We start from the raw sequence: 20,174 nt of genomic DNA, 5'->3' as shown, positions 1-20,174 counted from the left end.
TTAGGTCCCATTTGTTTATTTTTGCTTTTATTTTTGTTACTCTAGGAGACAGATGCAAAAAAATATTGCTATGATTTATATCAAAGAGTGTTCTGCCTACATTTCCCTCTAGCAGTTTTATGGTTTCTGGTCTTACATTTTTGGTCTTTAATCCATTTTGAGTTTATTTTTGTATATATGTTACAAAATGTTCTAATTTCACTCATATAGCCTAAAGTTACATAAGGGATAGATATAAGTAAAAAGGAAATCACAAAAAATTTGGCACAAGCACTGTAAGACATGGAAGAGTGTCATTTGACAATTAGAGAGTTTAGAAATTTTCTAATAATAAGCAATAACCCTGAAACCTGAAGAATTATTGAGGTTTATACACTAAAGAGACAAAGGTAAGAGAGTTATGAGTGGAGGGAAGTTCAGAGTTTAGAAATTAAATTGCACATTCAATTGATCTATTTATGGGGAGTAGATCGAGAAGGGAAAATGTGGAGGCAGGCAGACTTGTAAAAAAGATATTTATTGTTTTGTTTTGTATTTCAGCTATATAGTTGAGACATACGTAGGTTGGTGCCAACAGAGATAATGAAAAATGGATGGGTTTGTGAGTTTAGCACTAAGAATTGACATGATTTGATGGCACATGGAATGAAGGAAGAGGCAGAATGAAGGTATTTTTAAAGTGATATGAAATGAAATCTTCTATATCAACAAATATTTAGAAAGTTAGGCAACTTTCATTAAGATGGTCAACTCAGAATCATAAGGCAAAATGTTTAGTTTTGGAGATAATGAATGTGAAGTGTTATGGGACAATTCAAGTGGAAATATCAAGTCAGCAATTTAAGTCTGAGTCTAAGGAGATAGAACTGGTGAGAAGCCATAGATATTTTGCTTATGGTTACAGCCCTGTTAGAAAAGGTGGAGAGATCACCCAAGGGGAGTGAAAGAAAAAGGGACCTAATACAGACCCTGAGGAAGAATGTCATTTATGACATAGACAGAAGAAAAGGACCATACAAAGTAGTTTGTGAAAAACAGTGGCAGTACAAAAGGAGAAAATCCTCAAGAGTTCATCATCATAGGAGGCAATATTTAAGAAAGTCATTCTTTCCTTTTTATGGCTGAGTGAATACTATTTAGTCATAAAAGAGAACAAAATTTTGCCATTTGCAGCAACATGGATGGACTTGGATGGACTTATGCTAAGTGAAATAAGGCAGAGAAAGACAAATACTATATGATATCACTTATATGTGGAATCTAAAAAATAAAACAAACTAGTGAATATAACAAAAAAGAAGCAGACTCAAAGATATAGAGAACAAACTAATGGTTACCAGTGGGGAGGGAGGGTATTATATATAAGGGTGGAGGAGTGGAAGATAAAAACAATTGGGTTTAAGATAGGCTCAATTGTATGACACGAGAAATAAAGTCAACATTTTGAAATAACTATAATGGAAATAACATTTAAAAATTGTATAAAAATTTAAAACATTAAAAATAGCAAAAAAAGAAAGTCATAGTAAATGGTGTTAAATGCTGATGAAAAATAATGTATAATAAAAGATTGACGTGTCTTCCTGATTTAGAATCCAAAATACATTAATAAATCTGTGAAAACAGTTTCAGTGCTTTTGTGAGGAAAAAAACTATCAAGCATTGTGTGAGGATTAAATAGTAAGTGAGGAAAAGGAAATGCAAAGGAAATTCAAATTTTTGGCCAGAAAGACGATCTGAGACCTAAGGCAGTAATTGAGACAGTAAGTGGAAGAGACATTCAAGAGAGTATTCATGAGGCATTCAAGAAATTGATGTGGATTCAATGAGTTGCTGTAAAGCTGAGAAAAATAAGATTTGGAAAACCTAGAAAGATTGAGAGGCAGTTTTCAAGTCGGCTTTGGAAGCCTTGATTTTTTTTTTTATTATGGTAAAATTGTGCTATAGTATTGCTTTCTATAGTAGCTTGTGTGAAGGTGTAGAGAAGAGTTGGTTTAATCCAGTGCTACATATTTAAACTGGAAAGAATTAAAGAAATTGGAGAAATTGAGTAAGAATACTGTCAAGATTTTGCCTGGATAGCTTAGATGACTGGGGTTAAAAATGAGGATTGGGAGAGTCTGATCGATAAAGGAGAATTAGAAGTATCACTGTTGTTTGAGATTAAAGAATAAGTGAAATGAGAATCAGAAAAAAATAGCAGTCCTTCAGCAAGATAACATGTTGAATTTAACATTTAAGAAGTGGAGCTGTTCAGGGAGATGACAGAGTAGAGTGTGTCGCCATTGGAGTGGGTGGTTGAATTGAAGTAAACGTCCGGGTCACTGAAGTGCTGCCCAGCTGGGATGGCTGATGAATTATTCTCACTCATATTTTTTCTGACTGAATTAACATTCTTACTGACCCTACCTTCTCTGAAGAATTTCATCTTAGAACTGCCATTTATTTCACTTCCAAACTTAATGAAACCTCTCGTCCTGCATTACACACTTTTTCTAACAGGCCACTGATGACTTCTTGTCTCCAATTTCTATCTTCCTCATTGATGTCTCCACAACATTGGAAAGCATTGATTTCACCCAGTTAGATATTTTCTCACATTTCCTCCAAAGTAACATACAGTCTCAATCCTCTTCCATCTTTGATGACTATTTCCATCTCTCCTCACTGGTAGCTTTTCTTAAGATCTATTTGTCTATGGTTTTGTCTGTTTCATCAGCTCACAAAGCTACAACAAACATCATTTTCATGAACATTACTGTCAAATCTAGTTTTGCAATGTTACAAATGCTTAAACATAGTTTTGAAAAGTCTAATCTTACAGAGAGATTTGTTTATGTCAAAATAGAAACAAATAGCTGAAGTTCTTTTTTTCAGGTAAAAATTTAATCATTTATTAATTTATGGACATTTTCAAGTATGTGATCTCCTGGTTCCTCAAATTCAACATGTCTGAAAATAAACTTTTGTTTAGTCATATCAAACTTTGTCTTTGTTACTTAGTAAACACTTTCTCAATTCTTCCAGTCATTGCAAATCGTAAGACCTCTTCTTAAGACCTCTGCTTTGGTTTTAACCCTAATCTCCAGGCTGCTTTTTTTTTGCAATTGGAATTTGGGGACCTTTAGTCTTCAGTATCTTCTGTAATTCCGTTTTTATTGCTTCCAAATCCTTTTACTCTTGTTATTTTGTCAGCCTGGAATAGCATTTTCATTCTTCTCTGCGTGTTGAAATTGTATCCATGATGTTGAGGACTGGTTCAGATATAATTTCCATGAGGAAACAACCATGAAGCACCATATGCTCTGTTCTCTGGATTTTGTTTCAATATTCAAGTTTAGGTACCCACTCTGCAGATCCTAAACCTGTTTTGAAAGTCTTTCATCAAAAGGACTATATTTTCCAGTTAAGTATTAGTGAATATTTTATACATATATGATAGTTTAATAAATCCTTTTTGCCTTATTTTTATTTTTTTTAGAAATCCCTGAATATGTTTTAATTTTAACATCTGTTCTTTAAATTTATATTATAATGCTTCATTGTTAGAGGATTTATAAATTACTAATCGTACTTTTTGAAAATGAAAGAAGCATCTTACTATTGAGTGTCCTGCTTAAGACCTAGTAAATTCAATAGCTTTTTACTTTGAGGTGGGTTGCCTTGTTATTGTCTAGTTAAAATTGTCTTTTGAAATGAAGAGCTGGTATTTACGTTTGCCAAATTACCCGTGTGCACATACATATGCCCACACATAGGTACTGAGAATCTACTCAGCGGTGTAACATATTTGCAAATAGTCTTCAAAAATATGATTTGGGTATCCTGATATGTTACATGAATTAATTATTCACCTCTCATCTCAGTTAACCTTGGCTAAATAATCAAGAATGTAGAAGTGTTCATTCCTAAATAGGGAGTGTTACAAATTCAATACACGTAGAAGATAAATGATGAAGTATAGCCTACTATCTGATTTCTAGATTTATTTTTGTTTACTGTTTTACCAATCCTAGAAATAAAGAATAGAGTTATTTTTATTTACATGTGCTTATATAACTGTCTCCCTCCAAAAAATGAGAAATTTAATGGAAATAAAGTAGCAAGAGTTTAGAAATAGTTTAATTTCATGGTAATTGAACTAATTATACTAGACTGATAACTGATATCAGTTAAAAAATGAGATTTCATCTGGATATTTCTTCTCTAGTCCTAGGGCCTTTGCTATATATTAGGTTCTGGCCATGCTACAAAATATTTATCTGTATTATATTTTATGACATTTTATATTAAGAAATATAATGAAGAGTGTCATCCTTTATACATATTTCTTTATTCATAAGTTTGCTTTCCCTGCTCACATCACTGAAGTAGCAATAAAACTTTTTCTTCTGAATATACAGACTGCTGAGACCTAGATTAAAAACCTATATTTAGTTAGTTTGTTTGTATTTCATTTCTAGTATGTCTAAGGAAATGAATGCTTAAATAAATGACTTTTTAATATGGTTGCTTAAGTGTTTGTTCCTTTTCCTGTCTGTGGTGACAAGGGTCTTATTAAATTTTGTTTTAAAGTGGATACTTTAAGTGGCTTTTCTTCCTATAAACTGCAAAACTGGCAATTTTAAGGAACATTTTAAGGTACACACAGTTAAAGGAAAACATTTATTTGCATTGTTCTTGGAGATAAGGATGAAAGCGATTTTAAATAGAGAAGAAACCATTTTTTAGGCTTTTTATTTTTAAAATATATTGTGAGATAGCTGCAGGAAATTTTAACTACACCACTGTAAACTTAACTATTTAATTACAATAATGTACGATTAAATACAAAAATAAATGTGTTTAATTTCTTCTTACTGTATCATTTCTGATAATGATAAATAATAATTCTGTTGGGAATAATATGTTTTCGATTTTAAAGAGCACTGTAACAATACTAATTAAAACTTAGTATAAATTTTTATATAGAAAATATGCTTAATTTAAATACATTAAAGGGAGTTTAAGAGAACTTTTTTTTGGAAAATGACAGGCTCTTTGAATTTGATATCACTGTTTATAATAATTGATTAATAAGTAGTACTACTATATCTTCAAAAATCAAGTAATAGAATTTAAAATAGATATGCATCTCTTTATTTATGTTGCAAGACTGGAGAGAAACTTGTCAAAGACCTGAGTATAGATAAGCTTCAAGAACTGAGAGTGAAAAAATCTATTTAGACATTCATTACTGATTTCAACCTTGAGATCCAAGGCAAATATTGAAATGATCAGACATCTAATAAAGATTCACTGAACCATCAAAATCATTGCAAGACAGTTTGATAAAATGGCAGCATGAAGGCAAATATACTCTTCTCTGCTATCCTTGAAATTTTCTAAAACCAATGAAAATATTGAAAATAAAGGAAAGAAGTCTGTATTTTTAAAAAGCAGAGAAAGTCAGAATTCCAAACTACAAACTCTGAAGAAAAATTACCCAGTACTATGAATTTAGACATATACAAGAAGGATGTTGATAACATATATGTAACTCAATAGAATTCAGGCAGGTACACATTTCCCTAGGAGTAGTTAAGCAGTTGTTACATCTTGAAGGCTCCATCTACCAATTTTGATTACAGTGAACCTATATAGCAGCTAGGGTATGAAAAAGTGTATGTGAGGAGGGATGAAATCATATCAACACTGCATTTTTATTTTCAACATCTTAGCCCTCTATATGACAGAGATTGTTGTGATGAGGCAGGATGAAAAGGGAAGCAGCAAGGATCATACAACTGCAAAGTCATCATAACTGAATCCCTTTGATAAGCATAGTAACTTGCTAATCCTGGGAATCTAAGGACAGAACTCCTTCCAGGGCAATAATCATCTGGGGAGGAGATATTTGAGAAATTTAATATCAAAAATATAAAATTAAAATTAAAGTTTTCTGTAGTTCTCTCTTTTAATCACTTGCCCTGTTGAGTTGATACTTTTTAAAAGAATACTAATCATAAGTCAATCATCATGGAACTAGAGCATATAAACTTAAGAAAAAATGGAAAGGAATTATGCAAAAGATAGGTAAACAGTATCACAAGAGGAATTGCCTGAGATTAGACAAATCATGCTCTGTAGTTTCATAGAAACGACAGGCATAATGATACCATAAAATGAGTTCAGGGAGTGATATATAGGAGGAATGCAAGTTTAAAAAAGAGATTAATAAAATAAAATTAAAAAGTCAAAAAAATTGAAATAAAACACTTAAGAGATGATAGATATAATGAAAACAATAAAGGTAGACTCAAAGGAAAGAAAATTGAGTCAGGCAAGGATAAAATAAGCACAGTGAAGTCATACAAAAGAAAATGGAAAATTATAAAAAACATTAAAATGCTTTGAAAGATGATAGAAATTAAAGGGAGGCAGAGGAAATCTAACATAAACATACTTGCAAACATTAAGAAGAGAAAAATACAACTACAAACACACAAAATAAAAATATGTAATAGAATAAAACCTAAGTATAGAGATCTCAATGTAAATATTTTAAAGTCATACACTCAACAGATAAATTGATAGAAAATTATCATCACTCAAGAATAACCTTTAAAATATTGAAATTCAGTGGAAAAAAATAATCCTATGGGCCATTAGAGAAAGAAATAAAATCATCACTATGGGAAAAATGTCATTCTGTCTTAAATTTCTCTATACCAATATTTAAACCTAGAAGGTGACTGGGAACTGTATAGTAAATTTTTAAATAAATTTACATATTACTTAATAATTTTTTATATCTTATTTTTCAAATAAGGTATTTTCAGGTATGCAAAAACTTACAGCACCCATTAGCTCATTCAGAAAAGAAAATTTTGAATATAAATGATAGAAATCCAAGAAAATAATGAAAATTTTATATTCAACAAAGAAAAGCTATTGTAAAAAGGCAAACATAAAACAGAAAATCATTTTTTATACAGAAATAAGGCTGAACAACTGTGGGAGTTTAATTAAAGAATAGATTGAAAATGAAATAATAAAGAAAACTTGACAATGAAATAATAAAGTAAAAAGCACAAACAAAACAAAGCAAACGCCAAAAACCTAGGAAGAAGAGATGAATTGTGGAATGGAGGCATATTTTTCCTGTTCTTAACTTTTTCTGCACAGAGTAAATAGCTACCCTCCTAGATTAAACAATATACTTAAAAATAAAATATACTGAAAATATTAACCTATATGGAATAGTCCAATAATGAATCCCCTCTACCTCTTTTCAAACAAAGCCATAAAAACAAAAAGGGCAAATGAAACCACACACCCACAGCACCCATAACTTCTTTTTTCTAGGACACAGAGAACATTATATTCTCAAAGTTATCTGTAAGTAGAAAAATAAAACAAACTCCAATAGAGCTCTCACTGCCAAGAACAAAGAATAAAGGCTTACGAGATTCTGTGACAGTAAAGAGAAGGAGAGGATTTAGAAGAAGCACACATGAAATCACCCCCAGAAAATAGAAAGTGAAAATACATGACAAATTACTAAATATGGACCAGGTCTTGGTAGTCCACAGCTCTGACTAGAGGAAGAGACTAGGAGCTGTGTGTAACAAGATTAGCAGCCTCCAAAAAGCATGGTTTCTTAGGGAGAATCAGATATGTAAAGAAATATTGATACTCTTGGAGAGAAGATAGTGAAGGGAAAGAAGAAATAAGATGGGAAAATAAAGGGTGTTAAGAAAGAAAAGAAAACTAGACATGCCAACTCTTCTTTTTCAAGTAGAAAAAAAGCAAGCTTATATCTAAATATCATATTAGATCTGTACCCTGAAAAAAGAGAACAAACCATTTTTCAGGGACTCATGGAATTTTTACAAGAATTTATCATATATTAGAGTTCATATTATCAGAAAGTCATAAAATATATTCAAATACTGAAATTATAAAGATAACTTCATCTAATTATAGCTCAGTAGCACTAGAAATTAATAACAAAATACAAGAACAATATGCTTTTCTAACTGGAAATTGGAAAAGAAAGGCTCCCCCTCAAACACCACTTGACAAAAAGATGAAGTCTAAATGTAAACTTCTGGATATCTACAAAATATCAAATATTCTATTAGTGTTACCTTCCCTTTGGTTTGTTTTCCTTCCTCCTTGTGAGACTCAAGGAAAGATTTTACAGCCCAATCTAATCATTTCCTCAAAATCTGCCTTTATTTATTTAAAGCATAGTGCTTGTTCTCTTTACAAAAACTCATTGTTCAAAAAAAGAGAATGAGGAAGGCATTTCGGTCCTGATGTGTAAGGATCTCCAAGAGATAGTTGCAGGTTATATACTGTGTAATCCTTATGCACATCTTAAAATGTTGTATATCCAGTGACATACTTAAGGTATGCACATTTTTGTAAGGAATAATAAAAATACAGTTTTAACTTTTGAGGATGGGTGGAGAAGAGGAAAAACTTTTACTTTTCATTCTACACATATTTTGTACCATTAGAATTCCCAAGCCATAAATATATATACTTTTAAATAGAATATATATTTTAAAATGCATTTTAAATGAATATATAGTTTAGATGTGTTTTATATATTTTTAAATAAATATATATTTATAACTTACATTTAAAAATAAAACAAGTGCAAATGAATAGTTGGATTATCAATCACTTTTTGTTTCTTCTTAATACTGCTCTATATTAATAAGTTATCCTTAAGTTAAAAAATAAATCTCAGGCAAATGTTTAAAAATTACATTTCGTACAGGTAAAGCAATACTATGAAAGAAATTCGTAGACTTAAGTATTCATATTAAATGAAAGAATGAATATAAAAAAATTTCCAAAACCAAAATATTGAATGACAAAATAAAGAAGGAAAGAATTATTTAGCATAGGAGAAGTTATTTAGAAAACATAGAGTCATATAAAAAATAAATACATTCATAGTTGATCAAGATAAAAGAAAATATCAGTACTTCAAATAAGAAATTATAAGAATGAAATAGTCATAGAAACAGGGAAAACTGAAGCAATCACAGATTGGTCAATCTGTACCAATACATTTAAAAACTTAAATGAAATTCATAATTTTCTAGGGAAATATAGCTTACTAGAACTCATGCCAAATGCATTAGAAAGTCTAGACAAACAAAATAATATAGAAAAAATTTCTTTGTTTTTTTTTTTTTCTTTTTTCAAAATGTTGGAAAGCAAACCTTTTTAGATTTTCTGGTGTTCCTATAGATTCCTGGCTTTCTGAGCAACAGAAATTAATGTGCTGTAAAGAAAGGTAATGTATCCGTTTCCCCAAAACCATTTACTCCCACTCTAAGGTGATAGACCAAGAGACACTTCTCCCCTCTTCTAGGAACCATCTGCTTCCACTCAAAAGTAATAAAACTTTTCCTTTTTCAATCTCCCTTGATCCAACCGCTTATATTTCAGAGTAGAGAACTTCCCCTACTTCCCTAAGGTATGATTTGTTACTTTCCAGAGTAAAAGATAATGTCTATATCTTCCTCTCCCTCTCCCTCCCCCTTTCCTTCTCGCTGTGTCTCTGTCTCTGTCTCTGTCATCTATCTCTATTTCTAAAGGGAAGATGAACGGATGACCGGAAGTCCCTATATAAGCTTTGAGTTTCGTAATTTCTGTGTATTTACTATACACACAGATGTAAATATCTGGCTTCTATCATGTTGCCCTGCGGACAGCTGGGTGTGGGGAACCTGCACTATGCACTTACTCCTGCTGTTGTTACTGCTGTGAGTAAATAAAGGTTTGATGCCCCATCCAGCCAGTCTACGTCAGGCTACTTGTTAAACTGCAACTTCAGACTTCACATAAAAGGATCCCACACACTCCCCCTCCCCCCAAAAAATCTAGAACCAGTCACTTTCACAGAGTAATTCCAAGAAACAGTGAAATGAATAGATGATTCTCGTGCTATTTAAGATATTACAGAATACAACAAAGAAACAAAATGAGCAAATAATTTTCATGGAATGAGCATTATATTAGTATTTACACTCAAGAGGACTACTTACACAAAAGAAAACTTAACATCAAAATTACTTATAAATATCAATGCAAAATCCTTAACAAATTCTTACTAGGCAGAGTATTCCATATACCATAAACAAATGAGGTTAATTATGGGACTGCAAAGATGGTTTGCTATCTAAGAATTCATATGCAACATATCCAAGAAGAAAATCAGATCATTGGTATAAGTGACAATGCTTTTGATAAAATTCTATGCTTATTATATTTTGACAGGAAACAAAATTATATAGTAGGAATACTTACATGCTTCCATATCATTCTAAACCATCTATCTCAACCTCAGAGTGATGTCGTACAAAAAAGGATAATTTATAGGAATAGTCACATTAAAATTTTTTAAATGGTAGTTATGTCTGTTAATTCCACTATCAATATACAATGGTTTGAACTCTTAGTGGGAAAAATAAAATGAATTAGAGGTATAAAAACTGAAACACAGGTAGAAAATTACCACTTTATTCAGATAATATGACTGTATACTTGAAACACCACATGAGATCTAAGAGAAAAATAGTACAAATAGTAAAAGATGTCATGAAGATGTATGGATAAAAAGTAATAAATAATTCATCACTTTTATATTGTGCAAAGAACAATCATTGAAAATATATAATGAAAGAGGAGACCCATTTACAATAACAACAACAAATTAAATGCCTATGGCTAAGACTAAGAATAGTAAAATATTTATATAAAAATAACTTTAAAGTATTTGTAAGATACATTAATGTATCTTGGTCAAATGTAATAACATTCCTTCCTTATATAGGTCTTATTATCATTCCAAATTACAAATGAGAAAATTGATAGAGCAAGACAATAACTATGGGTCCAAGGTTACACACAGTACCTCAATACATTACAAAACCAGAATTCAGACCTAATCTGTATGATCATAGATCATAGATCTTAGATTCTTAACCACTGCACCATCCTCTCTATCTAGAAAGCCTCAGAATATCAACCAAACCCATTGCAGAACCAGTCTGAGTTCAGTAACACAGAGATGAAGTACTACACAAATGTAATAGCACAAATCATCATTTAGCAAAAATCAGTTATAAGACACTATAGGTAAATAAAAGATCCCCATTCTTCTATAATAGCATAAATAAATAAGTAAATGCACACATAATGAAATTTAAATGTACTTTAAAATAAGTTGAGTAATGAATATGAGAGTAAAAAATGAAAAACAGGAAAAAAGTTCTGCAACATATAAACTAAGACAAAGAAACACACTTCCTTTTCTTGATGAAAGTTTTTGACTATTGTAAATATGTCATTTTTTCAAAGGTAATTTACAGATTAAATGTAATACCAATGGGGGTTTTAGTAAATATAATTTTAAATTTTCTGAAAAAATGACAGGATACTTAAGATAATTTTTGAATAGATGATGAATTAAGACTAGATGTCTTCGCAGACATTAAAGCATATTATAAATGAATGTGAATGATAGAAGAGCAGACAATTTGGTCAGTGGGCAAATATAGCCCAGATATAGAACCAGAGTGTGCTGGAGCCCCCTGATAAAAGCCCACAAGAGCCTATTCTGCACATCTCTTATCAACTCTGCTTTCAGAGACATCACATTGGTAGTTTGAAATAGCCCACGGTGCCAGTAATTTATGCCATGAAAATTGACTGCTATTTTTAAAACAGTTATTACCACATCACTGAATAGAACTAATGATATGCAGTTGTTACATGAGAAAATTGGCTTCATACATCAGTTAGAGGAGAGTCTCTAAAATGATATTTATCTCATGGTGACAATTGTCTCAATTCCGAACTATATTCCAAGTGTATTAAATGGTTTTTTAAAAAGTGGACAAAATTTCTGAAACTTTGTAATGATATAGGCGAACATTTAACTTTTCAAGATAAAGGAAAAGCAAACTTTCGCAGGTTAAATTATGTAAAAAGTTTGAATAAATTTGAGAAAAACAAGTACAGGCAAAACTATAAGACTAGTATGAACATGGAAAAATATCTTCCAAAGTTTTAGCAAATTTTTCTTGCTTATAAATAGTGTTATCTAAAAAGAAAATCTAAGTGTCTAAAAAATAAACATCATACACATATACTTTATTACAAAGAAACATAATTGCTAAATAAACATGAAAAATCATTCTCATGAATTATCAAAAATTGAAATGAAATACACAAGGTGCCATATTTCCCTATCATATTAACAAAGATTAAAATTTAATATAAACACTAATTGTAGGGGAGTTTGTAGTATGATAATAAACCTCTTATAGGATTATTAAAAGGTATAACCTACATAAAAGTGTTTAATTATAGGTATTAAGAGTTCCTAAATAGTTCATATGCTTTGAAGCACCAAGTAAAAGAAATAATTGGAAATACATATAAAATTGAATATATTATTATTTATATTTTTTATGTTTTATGGTATACATATATTTAATTTTTATTACCAAGGAATTAGGACATGAAAATATCCCACAGTTATGTTCAATTAAATTATAAAATATCATGAATGAATTTATAGTGACCACTAAAATGGTATTTAAGATATTTTAAAATATATTGTACATAAATGTAGGATGTGTTAATAAAAAACAGAACAACAACATTTTATATAAAATATGTAAAAAATATATTAACACTTCTATAGCAAAATATTTGAGGGAAAATATTCTGCTGGTAGATTTATTAATAGCTGTTAACCTTGTTTTTATAATTTCTTGCATTAAAAAAATTCTCCTCTGGGCATTTCCTTCTTCACTTTATTTTAGCACATTTTGTCATTTGTTCCCTCCTGCTTTGCTGATTCTTCTTATTCAAAACTCTATTTTCATGCCATTACCTTCAATCCCTCATCCTAGAGCCATGGGTTTGAACCTGACATCATTTCTGCCTCTATTTCTTATTTCTTGGACTTAAACTGATGCTTACTTACCATTTCCCCTACACTGACTCTTGTGTATCTCCTTTGGTACTTGATATTTAGAGAGATATATGTGATATAGCAAATGCTTCATTCCTTTCTGTGGTATCCTTGCCAAGTGCTAATCTAAGTTAAACTTGAAGACTTTGAAGTTCAAGGGAACTCACAAGTTTCTGAGATCCAGATTCATCTTTGGATGGCTATGGCTTTTAGACAGACTTCACATTTACTGAGTTGAAATCAATCTCCCTGTAAACGCATTGACCTAATGCCAGTACATAAAGTTATAAAAAGCAAATTAATCATTTTTAATAGTCTGTGGTACACCTCTCAACCTCTCCCTGCAGCCACACTTTTGCTATGTGACATTGTAAATCCTTCTGTTAAAATATTATATTTGATGGGAGAAGTGGAAACAGTAGGACTTCCATGGAATAAGAGGTTTGTTTTAGAAAATGGCCAAAGACAACTATGTGAGCTGGTTAAACAATATACGTATACCTATTGCTTCTGCACCTGGTGCCAGGCGGTTAGCAAGATGGATTTGTGTTGGGAGAGAGCCAGGACAAACTTGGAAACTATGAGAACTAACTGGAACCCACAAGTGCAACACTGTCCCCTCACCACTTGTAGTGTCAATACCAGTGACATAGGTAACCTACAGTAGAAGATGGTCACTTCACTATGGAGCTAAACATCAAGGATGTTTGTATAGCTAACAGTTGTGAAGACAGACCCTTTCCCCAGGACAAAAGGCATACTTATTGCCGACCAATACAATAAAGATACTGTCTTCCTCAGTTGCAGACTTTGGGAAGTTTTGCTTACGTCACCTTTAAAAGATGAGGCTTTCCTCAGCTCAGTATTTCCTCAATTCTGATGAATTGAGGAAATACTAAGCATCACCCTGGACCATTTCATGTGGCCTCTGTGGGTTTTGCAGGACAAGAGAATAAGCACAAACGTGAAGTTCATGCTGCCTGTTGTGCTGTGCAAAGTCCTTTGATTCTGACCTAGGGATTTTGTGTTACTGCCAGCATCCACGAAACTGTGGCAGGCTAATTTGTTAGGTCGCAAGTTGAGTAAACTGAGACTCATCATAGGTTTTGACAAAGATTCATGGAAAGTGGAGGAGCTGCAGGACCTATTGTGGCCTCGCAAGGTGGCTCAACAAGGTATGCCAGCAGGTCTGTGACATCATGCATGAGCTACAGTAGCGTCTCCCTCACACCCACATCCCCATGGCTGCTGCTTCACTTCCACTTTCAAATCTCATGCAGATTTCCCTAGTGGCCAATCTTTGCCCAGATCCATGCAGGAAAGGGAAGTCTGGAATGCATGGTTAGATCAGTCAGCAGAGTGCACAGCCACTACAGAGTTGGAGATTAGTTCTCTCTCCATTCAATCTGAGTTGTGTGGTATAAGGCTTGAAATTAAAATGCAGTATGAATTGCTGCCTTGACATCTTTGCACCTCACAGGGACTCGAAGTCCTAACCATGAGTTCCCTTGCCTTCCCCAGATATGCCTTCCAGCAGATGGGAAGCTGTGCCCAGCTAGTTCCTCTATCAGCCAGACGAGCTTCACTTCACCACTCCTCAAAATAATGGGTTTCATGTCGCTGCCAGCCCTTAAAATTGTTCAAACAAGCCAATCAAATCCTCCTGTGGGAATCAGGGGCACTATCCTTCCTAATACTACAAAGTTCTCCTCCCGCAGCCCCTGCTTGTTCCCTCTGTTCCCAAGTACAACTACCGTGTGGACCTATGCGGCGTGGTCTTCTCTTCCCCAAGGATGTGAATATATGTGACTAATAATCTGCTGTCAAACTCATCTGTCCAGTCTCAGGTGTTGTGTGCTTGGGCAGTAACTTTGGGCAGGAATCCCTCCCTCACTGACAGAGTGAAGAGGAGATGAACAAAGCAGCCCAAACTTGAGACTTGTTTTGGCCAAAAGAATTCCAAGGCAGTAGCATTTTGCAGTTTCCTGTATCCCATCTTTGTACCTCCTTTATAGTTTCTCAGAGAGTAGTAACATGCCATAGTTACTGAATTTGTAGGTTTTCTTAGACTCTGGGCAAATTATTTTTCTTGACTAAGATGCATAGGTTATTTTATTACAATTTTTCTCTCTAGTATTGGACTTCAGTTTTCTACAATCTAATTTTGTTCTAATATTTTCAGTCTTATGGTCACTTCTGACAAAGAACACAGAAGCAGATAACCAAAGAGTCTAATAACAGTTACACCTCAGAGCCACTCGAAGCTTGCCTTAAACATAAAAAGCCTGAAGATCCTCCATTTTCTGTTTTTTTCCCAATACTTAAATATCCCTGCCTGTCCCTAGAGGAGTGAAGTTTTGAATTTCCTTGTCCTCTACTTGACACTTTTCCCTATCTTTACCTCTTTATCCAAGTGTTGCTTTTTTCTTCCCTTTTGGAGAATTTTCCTCTATCGTTTCTATATTGCTTTATTTTCTGCTGATGGCTTTTCCATGGGCCAAGCCATACCCTGTTATATATTTCCATGGTCCAGATTATTTTTCCTTTTCTATTACTCCATATTAAGTGAAGTCTTACTGAGTCTCTTCCACCTACTAGCACACCTCATTTATTTATTTGCTTAATTATTTATTTCTATTTTTTAATATTTAGGCTCTCTTCATCTTCTCTGATAATTTGAAAGAAAGAAATACTACGAAGGGAACATTTGGGAGATTTCTGAAAGTTTATTTGGGACCTCCTTTAATGGATAAGGCAATAGAGACTGAGAAACAAAGTATTTTATTAAACCTTTTATGGCTGATAGATCCAAAATAGCAATCAAATTGCTTTCTATAATGGTTCTAGGTTATCTTGGAAGAAGGGTTCTTACCACTAATTTGTAACTATTCATGTTCCAGTCTATTACCTGCCTAGCTATTCGGATAGACTGAAGTATGAATAAACATACGCCAAGACTTTGAGATAGCTTCCTAACTGTTCAGACCAATCTGCCTTCATTATATTTGCATGTAGATTACCTCTCATAAGGGTAACAGATTGGTATAAAACTTTTGTATGCCTTTGGAATGATTGCTCAGGCAAACTCCTTGTTTTTTCGTAGGCTTTTATTTAACACAATCAGATCTGAAAATGGCAGTTAATACTACTTGCTCTTCACATGATCTTGTTCAGTTCCATGTGCACTAAGCTACTACCAGATAAATGCAACCAATTACCACCAATTAATGCCAGCTTGCAATAATCTTCAGAATATGAAGAATACAGAAATTAGAAAAGGAGAATTTATAAAACAACATTTTCCCTCCTTTCAATATTTATTCATTTGTTCTTAACTATGAAAATACTGTTAGCTTTATTGGATAAGGTCATTGATATTTACTTATTTAAATAAAATAGTTTTGGTTAAAACAGAAGTATTAAAATCAAGGTCAAAAATAGTAGGTTAAATAAAGTGAATAGGAAATTTATACAAACAATGTACATAGCACCCTTTGGATAATGATTCCCACATTTAAATATATCACTAGAGGGCAAAATATGTAGATTGCAGAATCCTCTCTCCTGATGATTCTTCCTTCCACGAAAAGAAGTAAAGAAGCCACTTGGGGGACCTAAACTGTAAAATTAAATCTGTAAATTTTCAGGTCAGATAGTGCTGTAAGATAAATGTATTCAAGATAAAATGTATTCAAAATCATATTTCAGTTGATACCTTTGCCTCATAACAACACTTAGAATAATAAATAAAATAGAATAAATAAATAAGCAATAATAGAGAAAGAAAAATAAAATAATAAAAATAATAATGTTGGATTCATATTTTTGCTGAATCTTTACAGCGAAACTTCTTATATTATGAATAAAGAAAGTGTGTCCAAATTTATTAAATAAGTTCCAGAAGGTCACACAGATAGCTGTGTGGGTAGAATTCAGATCGTTTAAACTTAAGTCTGTGTTGCTTTTAACTTAATAAATTAACTAAAATTAAATCCATGAGACATTAAATGTCCCTGTTTTCATTAGTAGCCAAGTTACCATTATTTTTATGATTCAGTATTGTTTCCAGCAAGTCAAAAGTGTATTTGACATGTTATTGTACTGAAGTCCCTACTGTATAAGACTCTGGAAAATGTATTTGAGATCTTTTACAGGTACAAATTATTTGGGTCATTGATTTCATTAAAAATCTCAAATACTTATGTTTGAAAAATGATAGGCTGCATTCATGATAGGAAGAATATGAGTCTGTTCAAATGAGCTATTCAGATGGTCACAGGACCATATTTAATTTATTCTACATTTAAGGTAAACCGTGGGAAGGAGAAAGGAAAATTATAGGTCTGCAAACCTTAGTCCTCTTTCCTAAAGGAGGTTGAATATAAAAATAATGTTACATATGGTCATTTATGTGAACTGAATGATTCTTCTGCCTATTTTATGTGAGATGTGATATCTAAAAATAACTGTCTAGAATATTCATCCATAAGCAACTCTTATAAACCTACATAGTGATATTGATCCCATATGAATTAAGACTGCATGAGAGGGCTTCCCTGGTGGCGCAGTGGTTGAGAGTCTGCCTGCCAGTGCAGGGGACACGGGTTCGAGCCCTGGTCTGGGAAGATCCCACATGCCGCGGAGCAACTAGGCCCGTGAGCCACAGTTACTGAGCCTGCGCGTCTAGGAGCCTGTGCTCCGCAACAAGAGAGGCCCGCGCACCGCGATGAAGAGTGGCCCCCACTTCCCGCAACTAGAGAAAGCCCTCGCACAGAAACGAAGACCCAACACAGCCATAAATAAATAAATAAACCCAAAAGGTTAAAAAAAAAAAAAAAAGACTGCATGAGAAATATTTCCCTAAACTTAGTATATAGGATCTGATGCATTCAGGAGGCAATGAAAAGTAGCTTTGAAAAAGACAAATTTATGAAGGAAAAAGAAATAAGCACCAAAGATATATTGTAGGTGGAAAGGTGATGGCATATTGGGGAAAAGAATACAGAAGAATGTTTGCTTGGAAAACTGAGAAAGCTTGACTACATTTTTAAAAATCAAGTGCAACTTCAGTAATTAGCGTAGAAAATTAGAAGTAATTGCTTTTTTGCTGAATTGTTCATTTTGCCCCCTTAAGTTTGTACCAGTGCAAAATTGTCATATTAAAGTTGAAATTATTTTAATATGATATACTGAATTATAATTAGTATAATTGAAATATGAAATATTTTAGATCTGTTTATTTGATACAATTGTTGCCTTAGGAACAAGGAGAAAAGAGTTTATTAATGTGTACTTTGCCCATTAATGAATAATATATACAGCATTTACTGTAATATTTTATATGCTTTTCATTAATATATCAGAAAAAATCAATAGAAAACTAAGAATAGGCTATTTCCTGTGGTTCTTTCCTGGGGATGTGACATTGCACTTTTTAAATGAAAAAAAAAAAAATCAAATTCTTTCATGCCAGCAAGAACCACAGATGTATTCCAGTATTGATCTCCAGCAATTATAATTTTTAAACAGTGAGCAAATACATATGAAATATTTCTAAAGAGGCCAAAAAGGAAAAAAGCAGAATGTTTTTCACATAGACGGCCAAAACTCAACAATTTTCAATTTAGGCCACAAGGCCTGTGTTTTCTATACCTTAAAATTTATTGAGAACTTTAAGTAAGGGTAACACCATTAAACCCCATACTGAGTCAGTGTTGATCATAGCTAAATGATTTTTGTAAGCTCATTTATTAATATCAAATTACAGATGTTAACCGTGTTCTGATGCAGAAAGGAGCCAGTGAGTAAAGGGGAAGCATAGCCTGCAGCTCTTACTAAGACAAAGAAAAGGTAAGTGAAAGAGAACAAAGTATTAACATATGCATTCAAGTGTTTGGACTGCTAGCCTTACAGCTCAGTATTCAAGCACAAGATCATTGTTAACACGTTTATGTCAGGTAATTTCTCATTCTTCTGAAAGTTCTTTGATATTTTTGTTCCTCTGTTCCTACGTTAATATTTTATTATTAAACATTTAAAATAAGAGATCTGTTTATTTACCTTACCCATCTTAAGTCAACTTAGTATGACGCTATTCTTCACATGCATATTATATATCTAAATATTTCAAAAAAAGATATTTGAGCCATTATAAAGGCCAAATCACTAATAGAATGCTGCTTATACATCACTTGTTTGTAGAAAGAAAAGAAATGGTCGTTTTTTCCCCTTCCTTTTTATCTTTCTTTGCTTCTAGTCTTCCTCCCTGTGAATAAATGCTTTAGGATCTTGGTATATGTTAAAACCATATCAGGACCTTTTACTATTAATTAATACTACTAATGTCCTCATGTAAAATTATATGTTAAAATTTCATAACTATATTTGACTTCTTTCAAATCTTGGGAATTCCCTCCAATAAAGCCAACTGCTGTTCTTATCTTTCTGGGCTTTAGGTAGTGTTGGTCACAAAAGGTGTTCTGGGAAATAACCTTTGAGTCTGCTTGGAGGAACCCTCTGGGAAGCATTTACTGTCTTTTAACTATTAGTAATTAGCAGTAATTAGATCAGCTAGGTGAGTCCACCCTTCAGTAGGCAACTGCATATATATAGACATTACAACAATATTTTTCAAAATATTCTATTTTTGTCTTTCTACTTCTTTCATTCCTTGGCCTATTTCTTCTGATTTCCTGGTTATATTGGAAACTTTTACCTAGCAACCAAGTTACTGACCCTAATAAATATAGAATATGAAAAACCTTTTATGCTTTTCTGTGGAGGATGGAGTGGGTTTTTAGGCAAATTAATTCTTATGCAAACACGTCTCTAGGGAGCTTAGTAATGCATTTAATGAGTCCAAATACTTATAGAAATGAAAGCCAGAAATGATCTATTATGTTATCCTTTCTCCTCTTGAGAGTTCAGTACTCTGCACTCCCTCTGGCTTCTCTTACAATATTATCAAAAGTGATTGCTTTGATTTTTTTGTGTTTCCTACCAAATTATAGCAATTCTTGTTTGCATAACATACATTTTATTTTAACAATTTTCTACATAGTATTTCAGTGAAATAATTTACATGTATGGAGAGTCACTACTAAGTTTGTAGGCAAGCAGTGTCTGAATACGTACTCGCTCCTCCACTGGTGAAATATCCGGGAGAAATAGGTGAGAAAATAGA

At 32.6% G+C, this 20,174-nt stretch overlaps 1 long non-coding RNA gene across 11 annotated transcripts in view; it reads left to right on the top strand.

Annotated features, from left to right (window-relative positions):
* Window positions 1-20,174, top strand: part of LOC133102340 (uncharacterized) — a 730,306-nt gene that overhangs the window by 310,702 nt on the left and 399,430 nt on the right. For 9 of the 11 annotated variants that reach the window (XR_009702905.1, XR_009702906.1, XR_009702913.1 and 6 more), the window contains exon 5: window positions 18,759-18,841. The exons of the other annotated variants lie outside the window; for them this stretch is intronic. This is a non-coding gene — a long non-coding RNA (uncharacterized LOC133102340). The remainder of the gene's footprint in view (window positions 1-18,758; window positions 18,842-20,174) is intronic. 11 annotated transcript variants of the gene reach the window in all.

This window comes from Eubalaena glacialis, chromosome 12 (assembly GCF_028564815.1).
Source record: "Eubalaena glacialis isolate mEubGla1 chromosome 12, mEubGla1.1.hap2.+ XY, whole genome shotgun sequence".
Taxonomy (NCBI): Eukaryota; Metazoa; Chordata; class Mammalia; order Artiodactyla; family Balaenidae; genus Eubalaena; species Eubalaena glacialis.
The sequence above is the reverse complement of the archived record's forward strand: the minus strand, read 5'-3'. Positions and strand labels throughout refer to the sequence as shown.